This window comes from Lathyrus oleraceus, chromosome 2 (assembly GCF_024323335.1).
Source record: "Lathyrus oleraceus cultivar Zhongwan6 chromosome 2, CAAS_Psat_ZW6_1.0, whole genome shotgun sequence".
Classification (NCBI taxonomy): Eukaryota; Viridiplantae; Streptophyta; class Magnoliopsida; order Fabales; family Fabaceae; genus Lathyrus; species Lathyrus oleraceus.
The window spans coordinates 379,697,806-379,707,663 of record NC_066580.1 but is presented as its reverse complement, the minus strand read 5'-3'; positions in this window follow the sequence as shown (position 1 = coordinate 379,707,663).

The window sequence follows — 9,858 nt, the reverse complement described above, 5'->3', positions numbered from 1 at the left end:
TTAAAGGAGTTCAAGAGCAACTAGGCCTCATGCCTTTGGAATGCTAAATTTATTGAAGATCAACTAGGCCTCATGCTTTTGGAATGCTAAATTGTTGAAGATCAACTAGGCCTCATGCCTTTAGAATGCTAAATTTCCAAGTTGACTTTAAAGGACGTCTCATCTAAACTTATCCTTTGTCCATTCCTCTTATTGTATTGTCAACTTTTTGATGTTTGTTCTTATGTGATAGGGATTTCATCTTGAGATAGTAAAAAGAGGACCATTGTCATGAATAGCCAAGTTAAGAGACAAGCCAAATGGAGATCCCAGGAGCTTGAATCCAAAATTGTTTGATTGCTTCATTGTGAATAAATCTTAATCCAACTTTGACTTTATTTTGTAAATAAACCTAACTTGTAAATATAACTCACTTCAAGTTATTTTTGTGGTTCCAAGGCCACCGTATTAAAACCTTTTCAAAAACATTAGTCATAGGTTTGAGTTATCATAGTGGTTGATGTAAATCTCACCTCATCCTTAGTGATTGTATCATAAGTCTTTCATGCTTATTATAGGGTTAACCCCTCACTAGCATGTTGAAGCCCTCCTCACATGGTGGATTGTTGGTTTAGGTTGAGTTTTCTCCCTTTGATAAAAAAAGACCTTAAGGCTTTTGGTCAAATCAATTCACCAATCATTGAGATTTTTACCCCGAACTACGAGGTTTTGATCCTCCTTTGTGATGGTACGTAGGCAATGGTTTCATCCATTCAAACAACAAAATTTGTAAATATAATCTATTCTCTTCTCATCCCCCAAATCTTTTGCTCAAATCTTTTCACAAATACCAACCTACGACACATGTTTGCAAAATGGGTTCCCTTAGAGTACTGTAAGACCCTAATTTTGACCCTAAGATCCCTCATGGCATCATATCATTTGCTCATTGCATTGCCTCAAGGATCATAGCATGTGTGGCTCCTTAACCCTAGGGTTGGGACTTGTGTGAGTTGGTTTGAGACCACCAAACATGCTTGAGTTGTATATTATTGCTTTTCTTATTTTTTTTACTAACCAAAAGCACAAAAATATGTCACTAACTTCTTTTGTTTTGAAGCTCAAGCAATCATGAGATCCCTTGATCCTAGGAGGCTCCTATGCTCAATGAAGTGGCTAAATGAAGAGGAAAGCAAGCATGAAAATAGTTCACAAAGCTCTAACTTATACTATATGTCTCCCAAGTATCTCAATTTGTTAATTTGATCAAGATAAACCAAAGGGGCTTGAGGCTTGTTTCCCAAGGAAACCCTAATTCAACTAGGCATTGACTGTGCCTTGCTCATGAAGCAACCTCAACCTATGATCAAATTCAATCAAGGGAAGTTCTTTCATTCATTATTTTATGATTATATGAGGCTATGTGAGTATCCTAAATCATTCATTCATCAAGATTTGAAGTTTGGACTTGAGAAGTTGACCAGTCAAATCATTTGACTAAATTGAGATCCACTAAGACCTAACTTTTGATGTGTTTGTAAAATGAAGATGACCCCAAGAGAAAAAATGTTCTTAAGAACCATATTAACAACTTTCATGTTCATAAAAAATCCATTTGAAACTTGTAAGGTCATCATTCATTTCAAAACATTATAGGTCATTTTGACTGAAACCCTAAACTTGGGTCAACTTCCCAATGACCTAACTTCTTCATTTTTTATGACTTTGAGGTTAGAACAATTGCATTGGAAATCTTGATATATCTAATTCAAATGTTATGTTGGACAAATTTTCATAATCCTAAAAGAAACATATATGGTAATACAAAACATTATAGGTCACTTTGGACCAAAGCCATTGAATCTTGAAAAAGTCCAACTTTCAAGTGCCCATAACATTCTCATAAAAAATCCAAACGATGCAAAATATAAGTCCAAATTGATCATATTGAAAATATCTAGGAGTTTTATGTTGGAGGTTTTTCCATTTGAGGCTTTCATCATTGAAACAGAAGGGCTTGAAGTTGGTCCTTTTTGGTAAATTTTCCAAAGGCATGTTTTGTACCTCAAACTTCATGACCAGTTTTCATAATTTTCAAAACTCCAAATGGATTTTTGCCCAACATAACTTTTGTTCCTTATGTCAAGACCTTTCCAACCTTTACTCACATGCCTATGTTTGGATTTTCCATGAGTGACTTTCGAAGAGGGGAACATTTGTGCCCAATTATGGAATTCACATTGAATCTTCATGCACAAGCAATTGCAATTCAAATTGCACGTCCATTTTACTTCAGAATGATCATGCACACGAGTATTTTCCCTCCTTGCCTTGCAGCTCAGCTATAAATACCATGCTTGCTTCATTCAATTTTCAACCTTAAGGCTACCTGAAGCTCTGCAGAATTGAAAACCCAACCATACCAAAGGAATTCTCATTTTTAATTTCTCATTCCAAGTTTGAATTTCAACAAAATCAGTTGACCTTCAATAATTATTCCTTAGCCTTGCATTCATATTACACCTCAAGATCAATTTGGAAGCAAGAGATTGAGTGGATCGTGCTGTTTAAAGTTACACTTCAAAGGTTATCATCTAACTTTTTTTTATCTAAATCTCACCATGTAATGTGAATTCCTTGTGTTCAAATGGTTTTCTGAAGTCCTCGTGTGAGAGGCAAGCCAATGGTGGCTTAGATTTTGTGTTTTCAAGCTTAGATTTCTCATTCCATAGAGATCTTGAGAGACATCCAAGGTTACAGGGGTGATGTACATCACCCCAACTTCATTTTGGTACATGGATGATTCCAGGCCTTTGGATCCCACTCCTCCGTTCTAATCGTGGCCATGCATTGTGTTTACTTTTTAAATCTAGCGTGTGATGCGTTTGACTAGTGCCTACCATGGAAACGCGCTTCTGCACCCTTGGATGTTACCACGTCAATTAATGAATTGATCCAAGGGGCGCTGATTTTTTCTCTTTTTCTAATTTCTGTTTTATTTTCTTTTATTCCATTTATTTTCAAAAATTCATAACTCTTTTATTTGAAATCACAAAAATATGAGACCAATTGCAAAATTTTTCTTTAAAAATCTAGTTTCATAATATGATTTTTAATTATTTTTGTGATTCGATTTAATAATTTTTATGAATTATTTTGTTTTTAATAGTTTTTAATTCATTTTAAATACTTTTTGATATCCAAAAATTCCAAAAATATTTTCTTAACACATATGGATGATGATAAGTCTATGAAAAATATTCTCATCAATTTCTTAATTGGTTTGAGATTTATTTGAGATTTTAATTCATTTGTGTTATTTTTTCTTGATTTTTAATTGTTTAAAAATAGTTTCTGTTTTCAAAAAATGTTGAGAAAATTTGTCAAATCTTGTTTGACCATGTTAGATTTATGATGATTCAATTGGACTTATCCAAGTTGATTTGAATTGAATTTGAAGTTTGACCTTTTTTGTTCATTTTACTTTATGTATTATTTTAATTCCAAAAAATACCAAAAATATGTTTGACCTTTATTGACTTCTAATATTCAATTCTCTTCTGTTTACCATTTATTGATGTTGATTTCATTCACATTTGATCATTGTGTTTTGATTATGTAATTTGAATTCTCATTTTGTCCATTACATCTTCATCTCTTTTCTTCTTCTTTTTCTTTTGTCCAATGAATTAATGATTTGTGGTTAGCCTTGACATATGAGAGGCTTAACCTTCTTTGATCCAAATCAAATTCAACTTGATCAAAGATCAAGTGAATTTCTTTGTGTCCAAGATAGGTTGCTTCTTCGTCAAGCAAAAAACCTGAAATCCATACAAGGCCTTCCTTCTTTTTCTTTTGGCATGGCAAGTTGTAGGAGCTTGGCTCACTAGTCATGATCTCTAACTTGTGTTTATTTGCCTATAGTTTTATTGACCGGCCTCAGATAGGTGTGACTACTACATTAGTCCACTTACGATTGATTAACATAGCGCTAAATTTCCTTATGGCACATTAACATTAACTACTAATTACTAAATTTAATTCAAGCATTTAATTTCTTGCAATTTACTTTAATGTAATTTAATTTCTTGCTCATTTATTCATATTGCCTTTTCCCTTTGCTCACTTGAGCTCATATTGTATGTTTATGCCATTTGCCTTTTGCTCACTTGAGCTCATTATTGTGAATAAATATATTGTGGTTTTGTGCTTGTTTTGTGATTTATTGTGTGAACCCAATGCAAAAAGGAGAAAGGACTTAGAATTAGGACCTTACCTATGCTAAATGGAGTTCAAGAGAAACTAGGCCTCATGCCTTTAGAATGCTAAACTTGTTGAAGAGCAACTAGGCCTCATGCCTTTAGAATGCTAAATCTTAAAGTTGACTTCAAAGGACCCCTGATCTAAACCCACTCTTTGTCCATTTCTCTTATTGTGTTGTGAACCTTTTGATTGTTTGTTCTTGTGTGATAGGGATTCCAAACTTGAGATAGTAAGAAGGACAATTGTCATGAATAGCCAAGTTAAGAGAAACAAGCCAAATGGAGATCCTAGGAGCTTGATTGAATATTTGTTTGATTTCTTGAGTTAATTGCTAAGTCCAAAGGAAAGGAGCATCTTGAATCATCTTTATGATTTCAAGAAAGGGACTCCAAGGTTTTTATCTCTTCTCTCATCTTTTCATGTTTAGGACTAGCCCTTCTCTTCTTCTCTCCACTCTAACCCAAACCAAACTCATTTTGTGCAAACATTGACATTGTTTTCAAAACTGGAAACCGAGGCCATATGCCTTTGATTTTTCAAACTCTTTTCATTAATACTTATGTTAAATGAACCTTAAGTCAACTTTGACTTTATTTTGTGAATACTTCTAACTTGTAAATGCAACTCACTCAAGTTATTTTGTGGTTCCAATGACCACCTTTGTTAAAACCTTTTTTTTCATAAACATTAGCCATAGGTTTGAGTTATCATAGTGGTTGATGTAAACCTCACCTTATCCTTAGTGATTGGACTATAAGTCTTCCATACTTGTTATAGGATGGATCCCTCACTAGTATGTTGAAGCTCTCCCCACATGGTGGATTGTTGGTTTAGGTTGAGTTTTCTCCCTTTGATAACAAAAGACCTTAAGGCTTTTGACCAAATCAATTCACCAATATTTTGAGATTTTTACCCCGAACTACGAGGGTTTGATCCTACCTTTGTGATGGTACGTAGGCAATGGGTTTATCCATTCAAAAAACAAAATTGTAAATATGTATATTCTTTTCTCATCTACCCAATCTTGTTTGCACAAATATTTTTCACAAATACCAACCTACAATGCACATTTGCAAAAAGGGCTCCCTTAGAGTACTAAGGATGTTTTGGGTGCTTAAAACCTTCCCATTTCATAACCAACCCCCTTACCCAGATCTCTGACATTTTTATTAGTTTTTGATTTGATAAAACTACTCGGTTTTTGTTTGCTTTCTAACCTTTCCTTTGGATAAATAGAAGTGCGGTGGCGACTCGAATTGTATGCTTACTTTTGATTTAGTCAATAAATCTAAAGGTAACGAATACCCTGCTACAGAAAAGTGGCGACTCTGCTGGGGAACCCTTCCTAGTGGGTTTAGCCTACTTTTTGCCTTTGTTGTATTGTATGTTTATATTTATTTTGTGACATATTTTTTGTGCAAATTTGGGATGACTTTATTGTTTGTAATGTATGAATTGCTTGATATATATCAATTGCTTGTGTGGTTGGTGGTCTCTTGTGAGATGAGTTCTATACCCGAACTCGAGTGCATTTATGGTAGGAGAATGGCATAGTCTTGTTGACTTGTGTGGAGTTATTCCTTAGCAAGTTGACTTGCAAGACCAGTCACTTGGTGGAGGTCTTGTTGGGATCAATAATGTCACACGAGTAGTCGTGGTTAGGCATTACTCTTTCCAATATATACCTTAGAAGCCAAGGACCTTAGATTACCTAGCCCATCTTGGCCTATTTTAGGACGTAGTGCGAAGGTCGTTCAAGTGTAAGATTTGATATGATTGTTACGCGATATTTCACTCATAAGAGGCTCTCTTAAGAATATTTTTGGAATACGAGTAGTCGTTTTATCCGATAATATCTGAAAGATGAGATTATGACTATGGGGACCTTTTTAGAACATGATTGTCAGGTTTAACCATAGTACACTCCCTTTGGGTGGTTCTTAACCGATACTCCATGCTCGTGACTCACAACAAACCCTTGATTCGCGGTTGATCCGTTCTCTTATATCCTCAATATCAATGGAACTTAGGTGTTGATAAGGTGTAAACCATAATCCGCCAAAATGGATGATTGATATTGAGGATGACTTAATCCATCCCGTGACCTTTGTGTGGTGTGACTTGCTTGATCCTTGAGTGTGATTGTTGCATCCATGCATTCATGCATTCATTTGCATCCATATCATCAACAATGAGAAAATTTTCAAGGAACTTAAGAAGTCTATTTACAAATTTTCAGACATGGATAAGCAAAGAAGGAATACGAAAAAGTACAGTTTCAAACAACTCGACTTGAAAGAGTTAAGGAGTTTGACATCCTATCTATTAGATCCTTTGGAGTTCAAAGCTCGCCATGGGAAGCTTTTGTCTATTCTTTCTACTCAGGTGGATAAAGGTCTGATGAGTGTATTGGTGCAGTTCTATGATCCCTTGTACCGTTGCTTCACTTTTCCGGATTTCCAGCTCTTGCCTACGCTTGAGTAGTATGCCTATCTTGTGGGTATACCTATCTTAGAACAGTTGCCGTTCAGTGGCTTGGAGAGTGTTCCTTCTACCCAAGAGATTGCTGATCTGTTGCACATAGATGTATCTGATATTGGTACTCATATGACTACCAAAGGTGGAATTCAAGGTCTCCTATCTGATTTTCTCATTGCCCAAGCTACCTTGTTTGGGAAGGCCATGAGTGAGGACGCCTTTGAAGCCATATTTGTACTTCTCATCCATGGGCTAGTGTTATTTCCCAACATCGACAATTTTGTGGATGTGAACGCTATTAGGATTTTCTCTACTCTTGATCCCGTTCCGACTCTGTTGGGTGACACTTGTTTTTCTTTGCATATAAGGAATGCAAAGGGTGGTGGTACCATTATGTGTTGTTTGCCTCTACTGTAGAAGTGGTTTATTTCACACTTGCCTCAGACGCTCGCCTTCAAGGAGAACAAAGGATGTCTACGGTGGTCCACGAGACTTATGTCTCTCACTAATGATGATATCTTTTAGTATAACCGTGTATATGATGGTGTGCAGATTATTGATTCTTGTGGTGAATTCTCCAATGTGCCTCTTCTTGGTACATGTGGTGGAATTAACTACAACCCTATTTTGGCACGTCATCAGCTTGGGTTCCCCTTAAAGGATAAACCTAACAACATTCTGTTGGATGGTGTGTTATTTCAAGAGGGTAGAGATCCCTAGAACTTGAAGGGAAGAATGGTCCACACTTGGCGCAAGATTCATAGGAAGGGAAAGAAAGAGCTCGTCCGAAGAATTGTATTGCTTTGGAACCCTACACCTCTTGGGTGAGGAAGAGAGCTTCTGAGTACCGCATGCCCTATGAATATTCGAGACCTACACCTATGGTTATGGTTGGGCCTTCAACCCTCCCTAACCAAGGAGTAGAGGAGTTGACAGACGAAGATCGTTCGCGTGCTTGGGTACGTGAGCGAGAGGAACTACTTTAGCAAATCAGAGATAAGGATGGTGTGATAGAATTTTTGGAGCATCAGGTTATTGATGAGCCTGATGATGTGGTTACTTCTCTTCTTCCTCAGTCATCCAGGTTTTGGAAGAGGAAGTATGATCGACTCACCAAGGAGAAGGCGGATATGGAGGCAGCCTATGAGAGAGAGGTGAAGAGGCTTCGTGCAGCTTATCTTCCGGTCTCGAGAGCTTTGGACGATTGCTTCTAGGGCTCCATAGGATGTTTATTCTCATTTCTTCTTGTATTGTATTTGGTTACCAAGACTGTGCTTCTTCATTGGTACAAACTTTTTTCCAAATTTTATTGTTTTGAGCATTCCCATATATGTCTAAAAAGAGTAATATTTTCCAAATATTTGCGAATAGATCTCTACTAAGTTCCTCTGATTAAAAATAAATCATATGCACAAACATTGCATGCATCATATGCATAAGCAGGTTTTGTTCAGCTCCGATCAGTGGTCTAACTCTTTCCTCTTCATTTATTTTGAAGACAAGCTGACGCACCAGTATAACACCAGGGCAAATCTTCCAAAGCTGATGGATCACTTAGAGCAAGAGAATAGAGAGCTGAAAGAGGAAGTACCTAGGCTGACTGCCATGATGGAGTCAGTGCTGGCTGCCCATAACCAATCATATCTAACTCCTGCAACTCCTCCCGCAAGGATTGTCATCTTAGAGGTAGTTTCCTCTATTGTGCCTGCCGCAGCTGCTCACTTCACGCCTACTATGCCAGTCGGGTTCCTCTGGGGAATGCCTGCTAACTTCATGCCAGAGGGTCTTGCTCCAACCTTCGCTTCTCTACCGGCATCTAGCCCGGTCCTTGCTGTGCCACCTGCCGTTGCGCACACGTTACCAAGAGTCAAAGACACCATTTATCATTCAGAGCCATCTGAGAGCCCAGATGTTTATGAGAAAATGGACGCCATGAACGACCAATTCCTTGAGCTGCGCAAGGAACTGAAGACTCTAAGAGGGAAAGACCTCTTTGGTAAATCTGTTGTTGAGTTGTGCCTTGTGCCCAACGTCAAGATCCCTATTAAGTCCAAAGTACCTAACTTTGCGAAATACAAGGGAAACACTTGCCCTCTCAGCCATCTTGTGATGTACGCTCGCAAGATGTCAACACAGACAGAAAATGATGAACTCCTTATCCACTATTTCTAGGACAGCCTGTCTGGTGCCGCTCTCAGATGGTACATGGGTCTGGACAGTGCGAACATCCGCTCCTTCAATGATCTTGGCGAAGCTTTCGTCAAGCAATACAAGTACAATGTTGATATGGCTCCTGATAGGGACCAACTGAGGGCGATGTTCCAGAAAGAGAAGGGGACTTTTAAGGAGTACGCCCAGAGGTTGCGTGAGTTGGCCGCCCAGATTGTGCCACCACTTGAAGAGAAAGAAATGACGAAGATCTTTTTAAATACTTTAAGCTCTTTCTATTATGAGAGGATGATAGCTATCGCTCCCTCGTACTTCACCGAAATGGTGAATATGGGGATGAGACTAGAGGAAGGAGTCCGTGAAGGACGTCTAACCAGAGATGAAGGCTCTTCTGCAAAGCGATATGGGGGCTTTGCAAAGAAGAAAGAGGGAGAGGAACATGTCGTGTCTTCCCGTATCAAGAGAAGACCCTGTGTGAAGAGGAAGACTGTTCGCCATGCCAGTAACTAGCACCAGGTGGCTCATATAGCACCTGCCTTCAGGGAAGCTCAACATTATCAACATCATCAACAACATCATCAACAATATCAACAACAGCATCATCCACAACATCAGGCCTACCAGCCTCGAAACAACAACAATACCAGCACCAGCTACGATAGGAAGAGGGTCACTTTTGATCCAATTCCAATGACCTATGATGAACTCTATCCGTCTCTGATAGATAGAAAACTGATTACTCCACGTGACCCACCCGCTGTACCAACCAATCCTCAATGGTGGTACAAGCCTGAGCTACACTGTGTATATCATTCCGGTGCTCCCGGACATGATGTGGAGAATTGCTATCCCCTAAAGACCAAGGTGCAAGACCTTGTTAGAAGTGGGATTTTGTTTTTCGAGGACGTAGGTCCTAATGTCAAGAAAAACCCATTGCCCGAGCATGGGAAAGCTACTGTGAACATGGTC